Source organism: Chinchilla lanigera, unplaced genomic scaffold (assembly GCF_000276665.1).
Source record: "Chinchilla lanigera isolate Chin_1 unplaced genomic scaffold, ChiLan1.0 scaffold00126, whole genome shotgun sequence".
NCBI classification, from domain to species: domain Eukaryota; kingdom Metazoa; phylum Chordata; class Mammalia; order Rodentia; family Chinchillidae; genus Chinchilla; species Chinchilla lanigera.
The window spans coordinates 294,535-318,783 of NW_004955527.1; the positions used below are offsets into that span (position 1 = coordinate 294,535).

Below are 24,249 nucleotides of genomic sequence, written 5' to 3' on the forward strand. Positions count from 1 at the left end.
CGACCTGGGATCCAACATCCACCTCCTGAAGGGGCTCAACGTGCGCTTCCGCTGCTTCCTGGCCAAGGTGCACGAGCTGGAGAGGCGCAACCGGCTGCTGGAGAAGCAGCTGGAGCAGCAGCAGAGCGAGCGCGACCGGAGGCTGCGCTACAAGACCTTCTCCCGCGAGCAGGCCGTGCAGACCGGACCGGAGCTGCTGCGGCCCCCAGCGCCCGGCCCCAATGCCAACGCCAACGTCGCGGCCCTGGGCGGCCTGCCCCCCGGCGGCGGCTCGCATCCGCAGCATTACGGTCGCCTGCCCGGCACCATCTGGAGCTACACGCAGGTTCGGCGCACGGGCGGCGGCGGCGTGGAGACCGTGCAAGGCCCCGGCGTGTCGTGGGTGCACCCCGACGGCGTGGGCGTGCAGATCGACACCATCACTCCTGAGATCCGCGCACTCTACAACGTGCTGGCCAAGGTGAAGCGCGAGCGCGACGAGTACAAGCGGAGGTGAGTGGGGCCTCCCCTCCCCCGCCGCGCCCCAGGTTCGGCGGCCCCGGCATGTGTGTGTGCAGCAGGGGACAGAGAAGGGAGGGCCGGCCGGCAGCTGGGCCTGGCAGCTGGGCTGCAGGCTAGCTTGCAGAGCGCCCTACACGCGCCTAGGGAGACTTGGTCACCTAGATCTGAGAACGGGCCGGGTGCTGACTACCGTGGGGAGATCCTGGCGGCGCCGTCACTGGTCCGGGCACATTCTTTCCTAGGGGACGTAATATCCAGCGGTGTATATGATCTCATTTAGTCCTTGCGACAATGCAGTGTGAGGCAGTCTCATCCCATTTTGCAGAGGAAGAAACTGAGGTGCAGAGGTTCAAAGTGACTTGCCCAAGGCAGCTTGGCCAATACATGCTGAAGTCAGGAATTGACAAGTATTTCCCCAAGGATGTGGGAAGTAGGCTCCCCTCCCTCCCTAGGTTAAAAAAAAAAAAATCTTAAGCATCCCACTGTCTCTTTTTATTCCTCAAATTAAATAAGATCACGTGTGGGACAATGCATGGATCTGTCCCTATCCTCTTGGACCAAGCGCTGTTATCTTCAGTTCTGTAAGGTACAGCTCCCTGGCCTGGAGAGCCAGAACTACAGCAGACTAGCTACAAGCTTCTGAAAATGCCTGCTGTCCTCCACACGCCCAAGTTTTATGGCTTATTGAGCCCCAGTGAAGTCAGCCCTAGAGACCCCCAGGAGGAAATAACCTTGTGCTGGAAGACATTGGATTGACCCAGGCCGAGGACTCTGGCTGGAGCTGGGGACACACTTCCCACAGGACTGGTTAGTGTGTTCCTGCCCAGCCCAGATTCCCTGGCTGGGAGAGTGACTGTGCTTCCTGCCTGCAGCCTGGCTGACGATGCTGGTCCTCTGCTTTCTGATAAGTCGGTCTGTCTGTAGTGTCTCAGGGTGGGAGAGGGTGGGACAGGGATCTTTGGGCCCAGGGCTGCTGTCAACTCTGTATTTGGAGCCACGGCTCTGAACCAAGAAGAACTTTTTTTCCATCCCTAAAGTCTGCCGAGGGAGCTTGACGTGGGTCTCCGTTGTCCCAGTAGCAGTTGGGAAGGAATCAGGTGCTAACTACGTCTCCTGCTGGAGAGAATGTCAAACCACTAGCAAGCCTGTTTTCTCATCAGAGAAATGGGAATAGTAAAATGCACCCACAGTTGCTTAAGGGAGAGAGCAAGAAAGCTAATGCTTTGGCCAGGTGTAAGATAATGGAAGAGGATGTTATTAACCATGATAGGCACTTAGTCCAGCTAGCAGGGAGCAGAAATGCCCGTGCTGGTCTGGTCTCCCCTGTAGGGCCAGGTTTCTGGGGGATAAGCTTCTCCCCTAGGGTACTTTGCTCTCTAGAGGTTTTAAGTATGGCCACTTGTAGGGAGGCCACTCCTGTACCCTTCATGGTCAGCCTTGTTAGGGCCATCCAGGGAAAGAGACAATTGCTTTTAATGGTGAAACTCAGGGAGGGGAGGGCTGGGCCCTCCTGTCTGTCACTGTTGACTGTGTCGTCATGCCACAGGCTTGCGCTGCGTTTGTTTTACTGTGTGTGTGCTTTTTGGACCTCGCTGCTAAGGAGATAGAAGGACCATGCCCAGTGTCAGAGTGAGGTGGGTTGGCATTGAGCAATGCTCTGTCCAGGTTGCACCCAGGGTGTGGAGTATGATACCAGCTTCTGGCACTGGCCTGGAATGAGCCTGTGGTGCTGAGACAGGTGGAGTACGGGTATCTGTCTTCCTACCTTTCTGGGGTGTGTGCACACTTCTTCTTTTCTTTTTTTTTTTTTTTGGTGAATTGAAAAGACCCATCTTTTCTAATTTCCTGAAGGGCTCACGTTGGATTTTTCCAAAGCAAGTATCTCTGGGGCTAGAACTCTACTCCTCGGAGTTCCAAGTTTCCTCAGTGGTGCTTTTTGTTGTTTTCTTTTTTTTTTTGTCTTTTTTGAGACAGGGTCTCGCTATGTAGTTCAGGCTTGCCTTGAGCTCCCTTTGTAGCCCAGTCTGGCCTTGAACTCACAGTGATCCTCCTGCCTCAGCCTCCCGAGTGCTGGGATTACAGGCATGCACCACCACACCCGGCAGTCGTGCTTTTTTGGGTTCTTTAAATATTTCATAAAAATTATTATTTAAAATACGTTTAGATGATAATAGAGTCCTAGGAATGTTCCAACTCATGTTTAAGTTCTTAATGTTGTCTTATTGGATTCCGTTAACATACTAACTTGTTTGTGGTTGGTCTTGAATTAAAGTGTCGTTCTACCTTTCTCTGCTTGTCTGAAAGGAATTCCCAGATTACTATGTAAGCTGCTTAAAATGATTCCCATTCACAGCTTTGTATCTGTGTGTGGCAAGATCTTTTTCATGGTTTGCAGCTGAAACTGGGGATGGAGGTAATCTGAATATGGAATTGACACCCATAGTCCCCGTCATCAGTGTTAAGGCATCAAAAGAGCCTCATCCATCATGTTGATTGAATTTACGATGGTAGTGACAGATACTTGAGCTTACAATATAAATGTACACATACGATTCTGCTTTTTCTTGTTGTGTACTATGTTGGGGTTTCTTATAAGATTTTTATTTTGGAGGAAGGTGAGCATACAATGAACTATAAAGAAAGTTTTAGAACCACTTGGCTACACTGTCTCAAAGGGTCTTCCCAGCTTTGATAATATGTAAATCTGAGTTTGAGCTCCCTGCCCACCTTCAGTCCTCTGCCAATAAGAGAAGTCATGGTCAGGGAGATGAGACTAAGGTGTTTGCCTAGACTACTGGCCACTGAAAGCTTCAGGTCCTTCCAGGGTGTCTAGCATGGACCCCAAGAAGATACCAGTGGAGGGTCACTGGCCAGGAAAGGAAAGGGCTCCAGGGTGTCCTGTGGTCACTTTCAGGAACTCACAGCCCCGGAGAATCCCTCTTGCCTCTGTGACAACGTAGCACATGTAGCTCAGTGTTCTTTAAGGTGGGAGTTTTTGGGTTTTATATCCATAATCTGTGGCCCTCATCTGTACTATACTTGCGTTGCTACTTACATGAAATAATTTCATAGCTTTGCGGAGGCATAATTTGCCTTTGATAAAATCCACCCATTTTGAAGTAGATCAGTGATGTTTAGAAAATTCACAGTTGTGTAACTATCAGCACAGTGTAGTTTTAGAACATGTGCATTCCCCCAAAAGATCCTCCAAGCCTGTGTGGTGATGGCTTTTATCCTCACCCCAGCCCTGGCAATCACCGATCTACCGTCTTGTTTCTATGGATTTGCTTTCCTTGGATATTTCATAGAAGTGGAATTATGTACGATGTAGCCTGTGTGGCAAGATCTAGCACTGAGATGTTTTTCAGATTATCTGCAGTGTAGTAGGTAGAATGATCCTTTTTATTGCTAGCGAATGCTGTATAGGTAGACCACACTTTATTCATTTGCTGAATATATTCTAAATTTTAAAATTCACCCCTGTACCACCTAACATCATCTCATGTGCCATTGGTGGTACATGAATCATGCTTTGGTAACACTAACGCAGACCAGAGCTCCTGGCCAGGGTGCCCCAGTCCTGGAACTGCTCGTCACATCTTTGATTTCCCCTTAGCCTGGTAGCTCTTTACCACGTGGGAAATGCGGTCACAGAAACGGTATAGAGGACAAGGTTGTCAAGCGTTGATTTGGAAACCAAAACAAACATTTCACTATGTCACCACCCAGGGCCACCAAAATATCCTGTTCTGAGTTTGCAAGCTGGGTGCTTTCTCTGGGAGATTCCTGCTGAATCTGTCTGAACTTTAAACAGGTGGAGGAGAGTTCTTTGAATTGGCATGCAGGAGACCTGAACTCCAGGTCCTGCTCTGCCACTGTGTGTTGTGTGATCTCCAGCCAACTGCAAGCCTTCTCTGAGCCTCAGGTCCTCCACTTTTACATGGCAGGACTGCTTTGGGTGATCCCTTCAGCTTGCTCTATACTTTAGATCTGTCACGAAGTGGTCTAGGTCATGGCTGATCGTTTCTGGGCCTCCTGGTCCTCTTTGTTTTGCCAGGGCACGGGAAGTACTGCTTAGCCCAACCCCAGGCTGAACCACTGTTTGGGTAATTTCTTCTCTCTTCATTGGCTGGAAAAGGAAGCTGGCATACTGAGGGGCTGTTAAGAAAAAGTCCCCTATAGCCTGGTAGTGGAGGAAGTTGCCCAGGGCTGGTGGTGCTGGCATAACCACCTTTTGGGCAGGGTGACTTGGGACCTGGTGCCCCTGATCCAAAGCCTGTGTGGACCTGAACTGATTTGGAGCTGGCCAGGTTTGTTTCCTCGCATGCCCAGGGCTAGACTTGTTTCTCCTTGGTGCCTGGAGTGACTGGAGGGTGCTAGAGGGATGAGGGTGCTAGAGGGAGAGTCTAGAGGGATGTGGTGATTTTTAGATTGGCCCTTCAGAGCCTCAGGGACCATCACAGGGACAGTAGGAGGCTAAGAACCCATGTCAACCCCAGCAGCTATTTAGCTGGGATTCCCAAGGGGTAGCCTGAGGAAATTTCAGTTTCACAACAGCAGATTCAACTGTGTACTTTTATTTAGAGCCGGGGAAACTGAGAACCCGGAGGGTGCTGAGCCGCACAGCCGAGCTGGGCTACCGAGAGTTTGCCTCACCGCTCCGATGTGACGCCCGCATCACTGCCTGCAGTCAGGCCGAGCAAAGCCCTCTCCACGTTGCTGTGTGTCTGTTTTAAGCATTTCTTAAAAAGCTACTTTCTGGGATGGGAGGGACTTCTGTCACAGCTATTTCTGCCTATGCACCGGAAGGGCTGGGCTGCCAGCCAGAATGGAGGTCTCCCAAAAGGGATGGTGGGTGGGTCAGCTGGAGTGTCCTGTCTTTCCCGTCACGCTCCTGGGAGGCCCTCGAGCAGCTGGGTGCTGGTCCTTGAGTGCCCCAAGGCCCGAAGACTGCCCCAGAACGGTCTCTGGGGGCTTTGCTTTCTGCCATTTTCATCCACGCTTTCAATATTTCTGAAGCTCCCACTGATGGAAAAGGATTCAGATCCTGGCTCTGCCATTGCTGTATCTGTGTGACTATGGGCAGGTGACTTGGTCTCTCTGAGCGGCCTGAGCCACTTTGCTGTTGCTCCCCCGAGGCTCGGGGGGGAATAAATGAGCTCTGTGTTAAGGTCCCTGGGGCTCAGTAGGCTCCAAGTGTGTCCTCCACTCCTGCCCACCCCTCTTCCCCTGGCAAAGTCGCTTCCCTTAATTTATGAGGCTTTCTGGGCACAGCCCCGGACTGCCCAACAAATCCATTTCAGGACACATTGCCGCTCTCTCTGTCCCATGGAAGGCGCCAGAGATGGTGCCGAGGGCGGAGGGAAAGCAGGCTGCCTCTTTGTCTTGCACCTCAGAAGGGCCTACGGCCCATCTTAGCAGTTGATTTGTGCTTCCGGAAGTCTCTCGCCTCCCCCAGCCCTTTCTCCTAACTTCCTTTAAAAGAAAGAAAGAGAAAGGAAGGAAGAAAGGGAAGAAACAAAGAAGGAAGGAAAGGACAGAAAGGGAAACACACAAAACGCCTCGTCTCGGTCCTCCGATCCCTGAGATCCGGAAACCACCCAGCAGCCTATCACTGAGTCTCTTGGCTGGACTGGTATTTTCCCTGGGGACAAATTTGGGAAGAATTCTCAGAGCCTTAAACTAGAGGGAGCCGGGGGAGTGCTGTCCCAGGAAAGAAAAGGAAGCAGCAGACAGCTGACGCTGAAGATTCCTTTGCTGAGGAATGCGGGGCAGGGCCTTTGGCCTGGCCCAGCGGAGGCACCCCCCAGCGTGTGTCCACGCAGACACGCGCGGGCTCTCCCATCATGCCCGTGGCTGAATCTTCACACGTGTCGGTATTTGAAGGACACAGCAGGGTTGACCAGAATTTGAACGTGCCCTTTGCCGCAGCCAGATGCACTGACTTCCAGGAGAATCGATTGAAATCCTGCTGTGTATCAGTGACTCTGGAGGCTGGGGACTATGCGAACCTGCAGCCCCGGCTTTTGACGGTAGCGGGGAGGCGATGCTGGGCTGGTGGTTCGTTTATCTTCTGTGTCACAGATGGCTGGAGAGGAGCCTGAGCCCTCCTGTCCCCCGGGCTCAGGATTAGGGATGTTTGCCTCCTCCCCGACTTCCTTCTACCAGGTGTCCTGTGCGCACCCACATCGCTGTCACCGTTGCCTGGGAGGTGTCAGCTCCCGCCACCACCACCACCGCCACCGCCACCGCCATCTCTGCTCTGCCGCAGCCAGCTCCTGATCTTTCTTCTGCTACTGCCCTGGAGCCAGCCGGGGCCGGCTAGAGTCCATGCCGCCAAGTAAATATTTGTACGGCGAGGGAGGACTCCTTGCTCCCTGTCTGGCTGCTGCCTGCTGCAGGCACCGGAGGGGAGGGGGGATAGGACAGATGACACAGACTTGGTGCCTAGGGACCACACTGCCTGTGAAGGGAAGGGTCCGGACTTGGAGTCAGAAGCCCCAGGCTTTAGGATCAGTACATCAGCACAGCATGCTTCGGTGAACACCCAGCGCCTGGTGCCAGATACTCTGGCCCAGTGCGGGAGGGAGAAGCCAAATAAGCTTAGCCTTGGCTCCTTGCTGCTCGAGTCAGTTTCTCCATCTGTAAAATGGGGGTGCTGATATCAGTGTCCTGAGGATGTGGGTTCAGGTAGCTACAGTGTGTTGTATGTATAGGCTAAAGTCCCCCCAAAAGTGCTACATGGGAAGCATTCGAAAGGCAGGGGTAAGCTGTTCGGGCTCTGTGTGGGGACACAGGTCAACAACTTGTCCCTGCCTGTTGTGGCTTTTGCAGTCTGGGCATTGCCAGCCTATGAGGCTGGGGCCTGAGGGTTCAGGCCATGTGGGACGCTGATTTGTGACACTGCCTGTCTACCAGGGGAGTGCCCTGCTGCCCACACCGGGCGCTTGGTGCTTGGCTTCCTGGGCGGGATGTGGTTTCTCATTCTAGTCCCTGCTACAGGAGGTGGTAGCTGTCAGCCAACAATAAACCTGGCAAGAGCCTGGCCATGTCCCCTGGGTAGTGGCGTGGGCCCCTGGAGGCCTGAGCAGCCCCAACCTTTGCCCAGACTTGCTTGGACTCCATAGTGAGACCCTGTCTTGAAAATAACAAAACAAAACACAATTGAAATAATGTGACAAGAAAACATTTCAGAAAAGGGTTTAAGCAGACATACATCAGTCTGATTTAACAGCTGCTGTTTACTGAACACTTACTTTGTGCTAGGTTTTGTGATGCTGTCTTTCAGTGATAATTATTAGAGCAACCTCAAGAGGTTTGGGTTGATTATGCTCATTTTACAAAGGGGCAGTTCAGAGAGGTGAGGAAATCTGCCCCAGATCTCAGAGAGTCCCGTTTCAGTATCCAGAGCCCTAGCACAGTGTTCTTCTCTGGCGGCGGTCTTGTCCCACGCTACTGACGCCTGCTGAAGGCTGACCGGGGGTGAGGAGGCCGGCAGGAGGCAGGCCAGGGAGCAGGGTCTCCCCAGCACCTGTCACAATATTGTCGCAGCGGGTGGCAGAGCAGGAGGCGGCTGCTGTGCTGGGGAGACTTCCCGCTGTCACTTGACAGTAATTATTTCTTGAGAAGCGAATGAATCACGGGTAGCGGCAGGCAGATGAGGTTCCTGAGCCCCTGCAGCAGGCCCCTGCCCGCCTGCTCTTTGGAGGGGATCCAGTGGGGGCCGGCCCTGTGTGTGGAGGAGCTCTGGGGGAGGGGGCTCCTTAGTCAGCCACAGAGGGGCCACCCCTGGCTGGGAGGGGATGGGGGCTCGGAAAGCACATCCATCCATGTGGTTGCATTTAGGCCATAGGTAACAGCGCAGCCTGGAAACCACGCCAGGAGAGAAACGGAGCTCCCAGCAAAGCCAAGGCTGGCTAGGCCCCGGGTTCTATATGAGTGCACCTTCTGTCCTGCTGCTGAGTGTTCCCAGGGCAGTGGCCAGAGCTTCTTATCATCTGATCAGAGCAGGAGAGAGCTGTGGCGGCCGGATGGACACGGGCCTCCACCCTGGGCTGGGGACTCCCTAACTTTTGCCTTCTGTCAGCTGTAAGCTTCCCAGGGGCATGGGGAACTCAATCCTGTCATTTCCTGCCTCTCTCTGCAACTGCTGGGTGTGACATCTGAGAGGCCAGAGCTCTGCTTTCACCACAGTGGCGGTGCCCCAACCGTGTGCCAGGCCCCGGGCTGGGCACAGAGGGAAGCAGACACGGCCTCTGCCCTCCAGAGCTGAGTCTGGGGACATAGCAAACGTGTCATGCCATGTGGCCATATCATGTGACAATGCCACGTGACAAGTGTGCTCTCAAACAGTGCCGGTGCATACAAGGAGCCCAATGAACATTTCTTAAATTATTAAACAAATATTTACACAGCATTTACTTTCTCAGGCTCCTGCACAGCAGCTGACCCCCACGTATCTCGTGGGGCCTCCTCTGAACCCTGTGAGTTGAGCACCATCATTAGCCCATTTCAGAGATGCCAATACTGAATGATGGAGACAATGAGGGAGTTGGGCCAAGACACAGCTGGGAGGCGGCAAAATGAGATTTGAAGCCAGGGACCTGGATCCAGAGCCAGCCTTTATGCCATGTCTTGCCCAGGGAGGGGCCTGGCCCCCAAAGGCAGTTTTCCGGCCCTGAGCCTCAGTTTGCACTTCTGTGAAATGGGGATAAGTGTGGGTAGAGGGGAAGTCATTGGAAACCCTGGGCCCTCCCCACACTGCTGTGCCCTTTCCAGCTTCCTATGACACCTAGGCTGCTGAAGCTCCATGAAGTGCACATCTCCTTCATCCTTGTCATTCCTCCCTTGCATCCTGGGACCAGCTGGGCTGGGCAGAAAAGGAGGCTGAGTGAGACAGTCGCGGGCAGAGCCTGTGTGTGTAACTCAGAACGCCACAGAGTGTTTGCGCTGCTCCTGAGCCGCAAGACCTTGGGAGAGTCGCTGTGGCTCTCTGAGCCTCGCTGTCCTTGTCTGGAGATCGGAGCAGGCAAGGCGTGGACTGGCGAGAAGCAGATGGGACGGTGGCACTCAGACTCGAGCAGCTGCTCCCTGCAGCGAGCGAGGCTGGGGCTGTGGCAACGGGGAGCGGGGTGGGCGTGGGGCTGCCGGCCTGGGCAGGAGCCCCTCCGTGCGGCTGTGTAGGACCCGGCTGCCTCTGCGTTGTCGGGAGATGCATGCTCAGCACTTCCGGCTGCTCGGGCTGCGGAGGGAAGGTGCGGCGCCCGCAGCCCCCTGCCTCCGCGCGCTGGAGAGAGCCCGCGGAGCAGCCGCTGCCTTCCGCCCGCTTAATGGGCCGCTTTTATTACTCGGATTATTTAAGACGGTCCTTGGCTCGCTGCCTTCTGTCGGCTGGCGGGGGAGGGGAAGAGCTGCTGGTCCGAGTGGACCTTGTGGAAGTCCCCTGGCAGGCGGGGTCCTCTGTGGACAGGGTCACCCCATCCGCCCCAGGCTCGCTGGGGACCCAGTTTTGGGCCCCAAGTCCACTGGGGTTCCCGGCAGAAGCCGTTCTTGGGAGGTAGTGGAAGCTGTCCGGAGGCCATAGCTGAAGTCAGGACCAGGCAGTCCCGCAGCGCTGGGCGGCGCGGAGCACTGGTGAGACCCGCGGATGGCCCGCACCCCTGGGTTCCAGAAAGTCCTTAGAGCCGGCATCGGGCCAGTCTCAGAGGGCTTCCTGGAGGAGACGTTGCTGGGGTTGTCGTTTGGAGGTCCAGTCACAGGGACAGAGGAGGAGGAAGGCGCTCCAGGTGGGGAGGACAGCTGGGCAGACGCCTGGGGGTGAGCTGGCCCAGGCCGGAGCCTGTGCCCAGTGTGGGGAGGGCCCGGCTAGCGCTTGTCCCTTTCTGCGCCTCCTCCCACCCCCTCTGCCTTCCTGTTAGTTTCCCTTTTGTTCTCCCGTCCCTCTCCAGTCTCTCTGTTCTTTCTTCTTTGTTCTGATCTCTACTCTCTATGGCTGGTTTCTTAGGCCGTCAGGGGCAGGGGTCCCCCACCCCTCCACCAGATGCCAGGCCCTGGTGGTGGCTCCCTTGCTGCTGCTTTGTGCTCCTCTGCGTGTGCGCACATGTGCATGAACATATGCCCAAGCTTCCCTCTTGCCTGCTGAGTCTCAGCCTCCAGGGCAGGCCCCTGCTTCTGGTCCCCCAGGGCCCTTTGTATAGGAGCTGGACGTGTGGGGGCAGGGCGGCTGCCTGGTGAGGGGCCTGCTGGCTGCCAGGTCGTGAAGTCAGGGCTGGCTGTGGGGGGCCTCAGGTCAAGAGCCTAGGGTCACATGCAGGTGAGGAGTGGGGACTCACCTTACCTCTCCTCCCTCACCTTGTGACCTTCTCTCCTCCGCTGGCCCAGAGGGCTTGGGGTGCTGCCAAGGTCATTTCATCCATCCCCCTGCTTCTGGCAGAACCATTCCCCTACCACCTCCAGTGAGCACATGAGCTCTCTGTTTTGTGGAAAGACCCAAGAGTTTATTTTTCAGTGTTTTGTCTCTGTCCCACTCACATTCCCATGCCCATGTTACAGATAGGAAAACCGAGGCCCAGAGGAAAACAGCTGCCTTGAGGTCTCCCCACAGAGAGGGCTGGGCCCAGTCTGCTCGGCTGCCCCTGAGCTGGGCTCTTGAAGTGAAGGGCCCCTCCTGGGGGCTGCGCTTTATGGAGGCGCTCTGATGACTCCTAGCAGCTGGAACACCCGGAGTGGAGAGGCTTCTACCACGGGTACACCTTGGGGCCCGTCCAGTGTGACATGGGTCATGGAGCCAGGCCATCTTGGAGCCTTGGGGGTCTTGATGTTTTGGGAGTCTTGGCCACCTGTCATCCCCGTCTGCCAGCCATGCACTTGGCTGCGTTGTTTCCCTGTGCCTCAGTTTCCTCCTGTAAAGTGGGATGGTGAAACCCAGAGGGCTGTTGATAACCTGGACTGGGGAGTTCTGTCCTGGCCCGCCATTTCCGTGCGAGCCCCAGCCCTGGAAGGGGTAGAACTTCACCTGGAGCGCTGGAGTTGGGTGAGCCGTATCTGTCAAGCTGCTATTTGCTATAGAAGCCAAGACTCTGGAGCCCCTGCCTGGGGATGTGGCCTGACAAATAGTCCTTGTGGATTTGTACATTGTACACATCTTACTACGTGACCACTGGGTTTAAAGAAAGCTGTCGTTGAAAATGTCTGACTTGGGATGTAGAAGGCTGCACCTCACAGAAGCCAAGTTCAAGGGTCCTCCAGCTGGCAGGCTGTTTCTTCCTTGAGCCTTAAAGCACAATTACAGTGTGAGGAAACCATCCTGCTTCCTCTTCCTTGATGTTCCATGTAGGCCTGTGGGCTGGGCCTTCCCTTGGGTGGGAGCTGTGGCCCTGGGCTGAGACTGCCTGGATTTACATTGCTGCTCAGCCTCAGTTGTGTTATCTGTGAAATGGGGTGAGGACCTAGGCTCATAGGTGGCCACAAGGGTCTGGGGGCGGGGGAAGTGTATACCTAGTGTTTAGCCGTTCCCACTCTGCGTGCTCTGCCCTGGCCTGGTCTGGCCTTCTCCAGCCGGCAGACCCCAATTCAGTGAGAACTGCCTACTTCCTTCCCCTTCCGTCTGCAGACTGGCCTTTTGTGTTCTGGGCACTGCCGCTTCCCACTAGGGCTGCCTGACCGGCCAGCAAGGAAAAGGTCACATCCCCTCTCCTCTCTAGCAGCCTGTCAGTGTGGGGTGACCGGGAGGTCAAGACCTGGCACTCAAGGCTGTGTCCAGCACAGAGTGTCACCTGGAGGCTGTGGCTCCTCGGTGGGCATGAATGGGGAGTCATCCCAGTCCTGCCTCCCGGGGGATCACAGAATGCCCCAGCCTCCTTTCCGTGCAGCTGTGGACACAGCCTCAGGACATCACAGTGCTGCTCTGAGGTCTCACTGTTCCCTAAGAGGGCCGTCCACCTTCCTCAGGCTCAGTGTGCCAGGCTGAGAACTGGGCTCATCATGGTCCCAATGGGGAGTTGGGAGACGGGTTTGTGGCAGCCAGGCAGCTGCCTTCCCTTGGGGCCTCCGGAGGGGACAGGCACTCCGCTCCTGAGATCTCACCCTCGGCCTCTTCCAGGCCTCGTGGGTGAAGCACTCCCTCCCAGACCTTGGCAAAGGGTGACATTGAATGCCGGCTGGCATTGTTTTTCCAGGGTTGACGTCAGGCCTAAGGTTAGGGTTTTGTCTCTGAGACAAAGGCTGCTTTGTTGCTTCTGCTGGATTTAAGCGCAGACACGTCACCCTGGTGGGGAAGCCAGGTGGGGGCTGGTGGGGAGCAGGGGAGCCCCGGCTGTCCTCAGCCCTCCAGGGGCAGCAGGATCCAGAGGTGTCCGGCGCACCTGGGCCCTCCCGTCCCAGCACGGTGTAAGGAGCTGTGTGGACCCCCTGGGACCTCGCCATGCTCCTGAAAGGTTGTAGTGGTTACGCCTATCACACAGGTGAGAAAACTGAGCCTCGGAAGGTGAAGCGACCTGTTACTTGTCACATCTAGAGAGGCAGAGCTGGCACGTGTGTCTGGGTCTCCTTGGCTTTGTGGAGCTTCACTAGGTTCCAGCACCACGGGGCCTGCTTTCACAGGGCTTTGGGAGCTGACGCTGCAAGCTGAGACAGTGCAGGGGCCGCCCGAGCAGAGGACTAGCGCGGCTTTGGGAGCGCTGGCGCTTTCATCTGTCGTCAGCCGTCAGAGTTGAGTCACTGCTTAGAGCACGTGTGTGTGCAAGTTAGAGAAGGGATTTGGAGCTGGCGGGCGTGAGTCCCTGGAAAGTGATTCCAGGTAAGGTGTCCTCTCAGGGGAAACCTAGACCCTTCTGTTCTTCTTTTTCATGGTCACCCCACTAGATCATTCATCCCTCTCTTCATTCACCCATCGTTTTCTGGGTCCCTCTGTTCAGGCCTAGGCTTGGGCTGTGGGCTTGATACTGTGTGATTTAGGAGCTTGCCGACCTAGGGGGTCTTCCAAATGGCTGTCACCTCTGGGCAAGAAAAGTCCTTAGAGCCCAGTGTGGTGGTGCACGCCTGTAATCCCAGCACTTGGAAGGCTGAGGCAGGAGTATCATTGCAAGTTCGAGACCAGCCTGGGCTACAAAGTGAGCTCAAGGCCAGCCTGAACTGCATACTGAGACCCTGTCTCAAAAAGACAAAAGAATAAAAAGAAAGAAAGAAAAGTCCTTAGAGATCTGTTAGTTCCCCTTCCTGCTTGTCAGAGAGGGGCAGTAACTTGACCAAGGTGCACAGCACATTGGTAGCAGAGCCAAGACTCACTTGGGTCTGTCCGGATCCCAGTGCCATGGTCGTGGCCCTCTGCTTTGCTGACAGACAACTGTCACTCCTGGCTGGGAACCTGCTTCCCCAGCCCTTCCCCCTCAGCCATGCGCTTGGGCTTCTCCAGAACGCTCCAAAACGTCTGTTCTGAGATGCATCGGAGGAGCGCTCTGTACCAGGGTGGGGGCCTAGGGCTGGAGCTATGATCTGCGCCGAGATGTCACCTCGCCCATTGGGGATGTTGGTTGGCCAAACCCCTGAGCCCTGACTTTTCCGGCTGGACCCTGGGTTGCTGTCAGCAGGGCTTATCTGATCCTCTCTGCCAGGATCATTGCTGACCCTCCTCGAAGATCTTGTTACTTGGGAAGAGCATCGCAGAGCCTTCCCCTGCTCCTGCCTTCCAGGACCCGGTTCCAGCCTTTCCCACTGGGAAGTGCTTCCTGGTCTCTGGTCATAATCCTGAATGCTGCACTTCTCATGGTTTTCCACAGGGTAAGAGAATGAATAGACATCCGCTGCCTGGTAATATTCAAGGCAGCGCTGTGGCCCCTCTGGCTCTGGAAGTAGCCTGTAAATGCCCTTTCTTCACCCTCCTTGGAGCCTGGCTCTTGACTCAGACACGAGCTGGGACAGGCTCTGCACAGGAAGGATTTGGCTGATCCCTTTAGGGTCCCCCAGGTTCCCAGCAGCAAAGAAGCACATTCCTTCTCTGGAGTCATGGAGCCTCCTCTGAGGTAGAAGTGTCCCTGGAGCCCAGAAATAACCCTGACCCCACTGTTCCTGACGGGAGACTGAGGACTGATGTTTCTGTGTTGGGGCAGGGGACTGAGCTGTCCCATTAGATAAAGGTGGCTGTGGTTCCTGACCCAGACAGGCATCCCGAGAGCAAAGCAGCCAGTGCTGGTGGCTGCACGGGGCTCCTATCGCAGAGCTGGCATCCATACCTGCTGCCCTCGCCTGCTGCTCAGCAGTTTTCTGGCACTCCAGGGCTGCCCTGGGGGCTACCACAGCACCTTCTCCATGCCCAGCAGTCCCTCTTCTTCTTCTCCCACCCCCCCACCGGCCACCCAGACACCTTTTGGCTTTTTTGGCCCCAGAGAGACCCCTCACCTCTGAGGGTAGAGCAGATCGCCAAGGGGCCACCAGGTCCTGGGCCACAGGCAGGAAGGAGTTAAGCAGCTCTGCCAGACTTCCAGCTGGTGTCCTGGCCCCTCGGGCCATCCAGGCCATCTGGCCTGATAGACCTACAGTGTGTCCCATCTGTCCCAAGGCAAAGTCACCAAGAGGCCTGCCTGCTGCCTTTGTGGGCCTGCTGGGGTGGCTGTGGACGCTGCTGTGTCCCTGAGAGGCTGGACCACCTGGGAAAGAGCCCTCCCTGAGCAGGATGCCCTGGGTAGCTGGCTCTGTGGTGCTGGAACCTAGTGACGGGGAAGTCTGGGCTTCCTTGCAGCTGGGCCCAGAGAGGTGCAGGGAGAGGCCCAAGATCACACAGTAAATGCATGCAGGCAGAGTAGACTCTGGACACTGCTCCACCCATGGCCCTAGCTCACAAGCTCATTCATCCAAACAGAACTGATTGAGGGCCTACTATGTGCCGAGCAATCTGCGACTCAGCATACCAGGCAGCAGTCCCAGGATCAGGGAGAAAGAACCAGAGGAAAAAGCCTCTGAGGGAGGAAAAGCATATCTTGGTCACACCTAGGCCCGGCCACTGTGACAGCCCTCCAGCCACCGGAAGTGGGGCCTGCTGCTGGGGGGGGCAGACGGAGACTGAGCACTTGGGATCTGCCATCGAGTCTCATCCTTACAACTGAAGTAGGCAGGTATTACTGTCAGCCCATTTTAGAGGTGAGGAAATGGAGGATCAAAGAGTCGAAGTCCCTCTTAGCAGATCACATATAGGGGAGTGGCTGCTCCAGGTGGCCACCCTAGGGTGTCTGAGGTCAAAAGTATTTAGAGATGGGAGTGAAGGGCAGGTACAGATGGCCTCCCTCCTAACCCCAGGCCAGCCCCTTATTGTCCCTCTTTCCCAGATCATGTCTGCTTTGGCATCTTGCTGAGTCCAGGCCAGGATCATGTGGCTGGAGGGTCAGAGCTCAGGGGATGGGAGCTGTTTTGTGTCCCTCGGCAGAGCAAGACTCGGTGACCCTGCCCCTTGCCTAGGGTGGGCTCCGGGCAGTACCTGGGAGAGTCCAGAACTCTACCCTCCAGTGAGGGCTGGGCCAGGCCGATGGAGCCACACACATCACGCAGGCAAGGACCCACTGTGCCCAGCCTGGTCACCCGCTGGGAGTTTGGGGTGGTGCAGCTTGCTGTCCTTTCTGGTCCCTGGGAGACTGAAACATACACTCCGCCATCTTTCCCTTTCAGTGTGAGGCCCCCTGTCTCAGAAATGAGTCCAGGCTTTGGGACCTGGGTTCTAACCCAGTCTATCCCATGGCAGAGCAGGGAAGTCTGATGCTTTATACTCAGGCTCCAGAGCCAGACTGGATTGAAGCCCTGGCTCAACCACTTGGGAGAGCTCTGTGACCTTGGACAAGTTACTTCACTTCCTGGGGCCTCAGTTTCCTTATCTTTAAAATGGACATAATAATACCTACCTCATAAGATTGCTGTGAGGATTGAATGGCTTCATAGTGGCTGGCACAGGTTAACACTTCCTACTGTTAACTGTTATGATTAGGGGCCCTGCACAAGTCACCTCACATGTGAGCCTCAGTTTCCAAGTCAGCAGAATGGAGATAAGGAAGTGAGTGGCTTCATTCATATGACGAGGCTTTCTTGTCACAGAATTTCTCGGGTTGTCTTTGCCCCATGTCCTGCCCCCTCCTGTCTTGAGGGGAGGGATGAGACATCCCTGTGTGTGTGTGTGTGTGTGTGTGTGTGTGTGTGTGTTGGGGTGGGGGTGCCCACTGTCCCCGCTTTGCTTCACGCTGAATGCCAGGGCCTGCCCTGACAGCAAGATGGATATTAAGAAGTGAGTCTGTCCCCTTGAGCTGTGTTTAGTCAGTAACCCCTCTCTCGGAGGGCGGGCGCGGCCCTCTGCGGTGTAATTACCTGTCCCAGCTGCCTGGCCAGTGACATCAGCGAGGGCCGCGCACGCCCGGGCGTCCGTGCCACGACCCATCTGCAGCTGCACTGGCGCTGGCTGTGTTCATCGCTGGGTCCTTGTCTGGCTTCCCGCCTTTCTCCTGGACAGGAATGCGCTCCTCCCCTAGCCAGTGGCATGGCAGGAAGCTCACAAGTTCTAGAGTGGTACTAACCTCCACCCCCCCCACCGCCCCTGCCTGGCTTGGCTCTGTGACCTGGGGCACATCCTGTCAGCTCCCTGGGCTTCCGACTTGTCTATGAATGGCCCGGACTGCTGAGAGTCCCTCTCTGATTCCTAGAGGCCTGTGCTTTGTGGGTTTTTTTCACCCCTTGTGGACTCAGTGTTAGCCAAGTTAATCCACTTGCTTGTTCCCGTTATACAGATAGGGAGACTGAGTCCTGAGTAGGCAACATGGCTCAAGGCTGCAGAGCTGTGTTGTTAGCCTGGGATGAGGCCCCAGCCCTTGCCTGGCAGGCTTTGCCTGGCAGTGACCGCTTCCTTTGTCCAGGCTGGGAGACAAGGAATCCCTGGCAGTTGGCCCCAGGCTGCTGGGGGAGTGAAGGGGCTGATGGGAACTTTCACAGAGTTGCTGGCCCGTGGGGCCCTGTGTTCACCTGCTTGCTGCTTGGCCACTTAGATAAACAGCAGAGAGACTGAAAGTGCATATTAGGTTTCCAAAATAGCTTTGGGAGTTGCTGTTTTTCTCAAAGCTGTAAACATATCCCTGGGTGGGGCCCCACGCCCTCTTGGGGACAGACCCCTGGGGCCTCCTGCTTCTTGGCCTCTGGGTGTCCAGAGACTTGGTGGCTTCATTTTTTGGACTTGTCCAGATTCTGCTCGCTTCATTTTTTTTTTTTTTTTTTTGAGATAGGGTCTTGCTATGTGGGTCAGGCTGGTCCTGAACTCACTATGTAGCCCATAGGACCGTCAGGTAACAGCCTCGGTCCCAAGTGACCCAGAGCCTTATAGTGTGGACGAGGGCCTCCTAGCCCTGGTCTAGGAGTCAGGGAAGGCCTGCTGGAGGACGGGTCGTACAAGCAGGTCCTGAAGTCAGCATTAGAAGCGGGGAGGGTGTGAAATCTTCTGGACCGAGAACCCAGCACGGCAAGGGCTGTGGAGGCGCGATACAGCCTGGGACCCTGCGGGAGGTGCTGGAGGGGATGCTTTTTCATCTTGCCCCATCGAGCGTGTGGCCGCTTGCTCAGAGCTTACCACCCACCCAGTGGGGCCTCTGTCTCCTCAGAGGACAGTGGTTGGGCTCGTAGCTCTCTGAACCTGATCTCTCAACCTTGCTCTTTGTAACAGGCAAATGCCACCCACGAGGAGGGGCAGGATGGATGGAGAGGCAGCGCTTTGACTCTTAGGGAAAAAGTACGCTTGAGAACTACATACAGTTGGATCCCCTTTCTGCTTTTTAAAATCTCGTAAGAAAAAAGAATCTCATAGGAAAAAGTTTTTTTTTGGGGGGGGGTTTGGTTTCCGGTACCAGGAATTGAACTCACAACCTTGGGCTTACCAGGCAGGCGCTGTGCTGCTGAGCTAAATCCCCAGCCCCGTGTTTTTGACATTTTGACTAAGCATACATGACATTATTCAGAATTAATGATGGGACAGAGGAGAGTGCGTTAGTGTCGTCTGATGCTAAAACAAAATACACGGGGCTGGATAACTTATAAAAATGAGATTTAGCTCTCCCTTTTGGAGACTGAAAGTCCAAACAGCATGTTGCAGGTTCTGGTGAAGGCCCTGCTGGCTGTGTCGCATCATGGGGGAACATGTGAGCAGGACTGAGACGGGAAGCCAGGGAATGGGGAGAAGCCAGGCTTCCCGCCAGGGTCCCACAAGAAGCACTTTCATCTCTTCTGAGTGCAGCGTCTTTCAGCGGTCCCACCCGCTGTCAGCATTGTCACACTCAGGACCACAGGTCCAGCACACAGACCTCTGAGGACACACTCAGACCACATCCAGACCGAGGGAGAGCTGTGTGTGGTGGCACAGCCCATCGTCCTACCTGCTCAGGAGGCTGGGCCAGAAGGATTGAGAGCTCATACTCAACCCGGGCAACATCATGAGACCTGATAGCACCAAAACAAAACCCAACAACAAAAACCTATTCCAAACCACAGGAGAGGTGATTTCAATGTCTGCTACAATGTAGACAAACCTGGAGGACATTTGCTGAGTGAAGTTAAGCCATTCACTAAAGGACAACTGGTATACAAGTCCATGTCCATGAGGTCCACAGAGTGGTCTAATCTGAAAATCAGAAAGTCGAAAGGTAGTTTCCACTCACTGGGGGAGAGGAGCATGTGGAGTTAGGGTTTCATGGTAATGGAAATTCAGTTTGGGAAGAAGAAAATATTTCTGGAGAGAGAGGGCAGTGATAGCTGGTAACAGGCAAAAGGTGCTTAATGCTGAACTGGCCACTTGGAAATGGTTACAATGCTAAGTGTTACGTTGTGTACGTTTATCACAGTTAAGGAAAAAAAGGTACAGATGGACGAGTGCCAAGCCACCTCAGCGCAGCCTCTAGCTACCCACTCTAGAGGCAATAGGTGTTTTTTGGTGTGATGGGAGATTCATGTTTTTCTTCTGGCCCCTGGTGCCAATGGGCAGGGGCCACTCAGATGGGTCCTCTTCAACCAAGGGCAGAACCTAAATGCTTTCTGGTCTTGAGGGTCCAGGGTGGGTACCCTGCTGTCCCTGCACGCACAGGGCCCTGAGCTTCTTGCCCCTGTTGGGTTGGCAGGATGGAGGGCCAGAGACCCCACCCTGGAGAGAGCCCGAGCTTGCTTCCCTCTGTCATGAGGAGGACGCTCAAGTCCTCGTCTGAGTCCCCAGCACTTGGCTTTTGAGTGGGTGCTTAAGAAGTGTTTGTCCATCTACTCTGGGGAAGAAAGCACACTCGAAGCAGCCACTGGTTCCAGGGCAGAGTTCCCCTGGCTAAGTGGCTCTTGTCCATGTCAGCAACTGTGACTGCACACATCTGTGCCTTGTCCCTGGCTTTGCAATCTGGGGCATTGTCTGAGTGGTGAACTGAGGGTTATAGGTAGGGACAGGGGTTCATGGGACTGAGGAGCTACTGTCTTACCACTGAGCTGAGGGACTCAGATGGACCTGGGTTTGACCTTGACCAAGTCTTTTCATCCGAGCCTCCATGTTCTCATCTGTAAAATGGGAATGATAACATCCAGCTCACAGACCTGTGAGTTGGCACGTAATGAGTATTTTACAGTGAATACAAGGCCTTCCTTCCAGGAGGGCAGAGTGTGATGAGAGAAACAGAAGTAGAAATTTATAGTGCTCTGGACATTGTGGCAAAAGCAAGTCCCAGGACTGGAAACACCTGATGGGTATAATAGTAGATCCTGGGGAAATCACAGAAGGCTCCCTGGAGGAGGCAGGAAAGTGTACTCATGCCTGGAAGAGGTTGGAAATTGTGCCCCGGAAACCCCAAAGTGGCCTGCAGTTCGGGGTGCTGATTCCTCCTCACATGGGATGCTGCTCCCCAAGTAACTTTCCTCCTGGGTGCAGCCTTGCTGGGCAGGGGGTGGGGTGGGGTGTCCACTTAGGCTTGGTTTCTTGTTGGAGATGCTTGAAAGAGGGTACTGCCCAGCCAGCCTGCTGCCCTGGGTCACAGGTATCCACCAAGTGCCATTTCTCCGAGAAGTTTCATGGTCTGATGCTAGGTCTCCCTCACGCTGGGTGATCGGGAAAGTAGCTCATGAGCTGAAACGGCAGTTGGCATCAGGGCAGGTGGTCCGCTGGCCCAGGAGAATGCCCTGAATACCTTGTGTCTGTCTGGTGGTGTATGAGAGCAGCCAGCCTCTCCTGCCTTGGTTTCCCTGCTGCCATGGTGGCCCTCACGAGGACAGACCTCAAGGACTGAGCTATGCCTGCTGATTCTTCGGGTACATCCGGGCATGCAGAGGGAAGAAGCCGATGTTTCCTGGGTTTTGCTGGCAGGGCCAATCAGTGTGGCCTTACTATTTGGTTTCTTTCCTTCTGTCACCTCCCCCCAGCCCTCTGTGCTGTGGTCACCCAGCCAGGTGACAGTGGCACTTCGCTCATTATCGTCACATTCAGGAACATGATTATGGCAGCATAGTGGCTCCCGGGTCAGACAGCTCTGGGCACAGGTCTGGCCCTGTCACTCATTGTGGTCTCTCTGAGTGACTGTCATTGGAAGATCAAGGAGGTGAGAGCATTGACTACATGCTTGTGGCCTGCCAGGCACTGTTTTGGGAACCTTTTGTTCACTATACCATGGGTGAGTTGCAGGAAACACCGTGAAGTGGATGGTGATTACTGAGGCCCAGAGAGGGCAGGTAACTCGCTTGAGGTCACAGAGCTACAAGATGTATAGCTTAGGGTTATGGTTATGGTTATGGTTATGGTTATGGTTATGGTTATGGTTATGGTTAGGATGGCCAGGGATTGGGTGCCCAGGGTGATAGGGGGCAGTGGCCAGAAGCCTGGCATTGCCCAGGTTAACACTGAATGTCACCTCTTCTTGGGTCCAATGAAGGGCCATATCCAGGGTCTACAGAGCCCTGCGGAGGTCCTGTCCAGAGGGATTCTTGGAGATCTTATCACAGATGGAGAAACTGAGGCTCAGGGCTGAGAAGGAGCTTTCCTTCTTGCAGCACAGCCAGGACTTGAAATGGGATCTGCTGCCTCCCAGCGCAGTGCCCTCTCTCCTGGGGGCACGAGGCCCCTGCCTGCTCCCAGCAGTCTGGCTCAAGTTAGGGCAGGCCGCGACGTCTCTGGGTGGCGGCTCCTCACCCAGACCCCATCACCGCTCGCAGCCCGTGCTCTGGGCTGCCCGGGCCATTACTGCCCGCCGGTAATGGAACCAGCTGCCCTGGTTAAGTGTTCACATTAAATTAATACCTCCTCCGTGGAGACAATCAGTTGGCATTTAATTTGTGTTTCCTTCCGACAGCAGCGGAGTACAGCTGGGCAGCTCTGATGGGCACATCTGTGAAGCGTCCATTCCTGGGGACCAGGGGCTCCGTGGAGGTGGGGTGGTAGCAGGAGGGGAAGGCAGGTGGGCGGCCTTCCTGCTCCCCTGCAGGAAGCTTGAGCTTCCTGGCTGCCCTTTTCAGGGGAGAAGAAATGATCACAGTACCCCAAGGGGGAAAAGGAAGTCAGGAGGGGAGAGACTCCTGCATTTGGTGGGTAGATGCACCCCTGGTTGTTGGTGGCGGTTCTGCCCTTGTATTCCCAGCCCCGCCCCCTCCCACCCTGTTTGCTTTTCTATCTTCTGCCACCAACGCGGTTGTCCAGGTATGAAAAGGGGCAGTGTGGAATGAGGAAGTTGACAGGGACTCGGTTTGGGGGCTCCCTGGAAGGGCTCTCGGAAGCTGGCCGCACCCCATTGGAGAGTCCCCCCTGGGCTGCCTCTGCTGCGGGCCCCTTCCCCAGCTCAGCAGGGCATCCAGGCCAAGGCACTGGCAACATGGGGAGGAGACAGCACCCTCCAGGCATGTGTAGGAGGCAGCGCAGAGAGCTGTGGGGCACTGGCTGGGCAACATCTCCACTGAGCAGGTGGAGCAGAGAGGACACGGCCCTTACCAGACCCAGTCGCCGGAAAGGAAGCTGCTCTCCGCCCCCACCTGGCCTCTGCCAGGCCCACGCTTGGCCCCCTTTGAAGTTTTCCACGGATGGAACCCGCCCAGCCTCACCTGAGCTGTTTCCCATCACCTGAGTGAGTCGGCCTGGGCGTGCCGCTGCTCCCCGCCCTGCAAGGTGGGGACGTCCCGGGGCTCCCGCCCGCCCGAGGTGCCGTCTGCACCTTGCTGCTGCGGAGCAGTCTCAGCCCCGTACTCTGCCAGGGTGGGATTGGGTGTTTACACCCTCTGCTTCCTCACGGACTCTGCCACCTCTCAGCAGGAGTCGGGTGCTCCCCACCTCACTTCACTGGTGGGGAAGCTGAGGCCCAGGGAGGGCAGTTGACTTGTCCAAGGTCACACACAGCTGGAAGTAGTGGGAGAAGGGTTGAAGTGTCTGTGGCTGTCCCAGAAACCTTAATTATTTACCGGGTCTGCGCTCACTTTCCTCCCAAGCCGGAGTCTCCTTTGACGGCACAGGAAGTGAAAACCCTCTGAGTCAGCCCCATGTGGGCTTCAGCTTGTGTTTCCGCCCCTCTTAGGCCAGCCTTTGTAGCTCTTTTCCTGGGTCTGGCTGTAAGTCATTTTGAGCTGATGGGGGAGGGAGCCGCTGGCCCCGATGCTGGGAGGGGCGGGGTGAGGGTGGGGGCCCCTCCCCCACTGGCCAGCTAAGATTTCTTGTTAATCACATGGTCCCAGTGGTGGCTCCTCAGGAATGCGGGGAGACCACATCTGGCCGGGGTCGGTGCTGCTGCCTCCCCTTCCCGGCCACCAGCCTCCCACATGTGCCTGATTTGTTAAGATGGTGGCGGAGGACGTCTTAGCCATGTGTCGTTCTGTGGAGTCATTTCCTGTCCCAGGGTGCATTGTCCTGATATCCCTACCTCCCCTCCCTGGCTCTGGAGCCTTGGGCAGGGGGAGAGGGAGGGCTGCTCCTTCTCCCTGTCTGCTTCCTTCCCTGGCTGTCCCTCCCCAGCCTGTCTCCAGGGAGAGGCTCTGGAGCTGAGCGGACTAAGGCAGCCTGGGCTGTGCTGGGAACTTGGCTCCTGGGAGCCCCCGGCCTGGGAAGCATAGATATGGGTGCTCTGGGGAAAGGGGCTCTGGCTGGGCAGAGGGGGATGGGTGACCCAGGAATGAGTGCTGCTTGCATCCGTCCGTCTGTCCATCCATCCATCTTCCATTCAACCAAACCGTTCCGTCAATACCTCACTCTGACCAAGTGCCTGGCAGGTTTTAGGAGCAGGGAATATGGCAGTGATCGAGAAGTGGGAACTGTAACCGCTGATCAAGGCCTGGTGGGGAGACCTCAGCGTGGGACCCTGCTCCTCCCGTGCCTCCTTTCCCAGCAAGACCAGGGGTCTCACCGCTTGTTTCCTCTTTGCCCCATTCAGCCAGGGCCCATGATGCCTGAGACGTCCTGAGATGGGTTCCAGCAGACCCTGCTGCGGTGGCCCCCCTGTGTGGTCTGGTATCACAGGGCTGGGACACCGTGGCCAGGCTGCCTGGAAAGATGGGGCGGGGGCCCCCAGGACGGGCACCTCAAACCCCTAGAGTCCCAGGCAGGAAAACAGTTGAAGGGGACGCTGAGGCTTGGGGAGGAGATGACATTTGAGACAAGCCTAGGAGAAGGGATAGGATTTCAGCAGGCAGAGGAGGGAGGGAGAAGGGAAAACTTACCTAACTTACCTAACTGAATCCGTTTCCTCATCTGCAAAACGGATATTTCAATCCATTTTAACTCTTGGTGGATTTTTTATATAT

General features: G+C 55.7%; 1 protein-coding gene across 2 annotated transcripts in view; it reads left to right on the forward strand.

Moving 5' to 3' along the window:
- The first annotated feature begins 415 nt into the window (after positions 1-415).
- Positions 416-24,249, forward strand: part of Iffo2 (intermediate filament family orphan 2) — a 37,767-nt gene continuing 13,933 nt past the window's right edge. The window contains exon 1 of one of the 2 annotated variants that reach the window (XM_005409799.2): positions 416-492. The gene's annotated coding sequence lies outside the window, so the exon portion shown is untranslated. Of the gene's footprint in view, positions 493-2,137; positions 2,240-24,249 lie in introns of those variants that run through there. The other variant, XM_005409798.2, reaches the window with a different exon arrangement.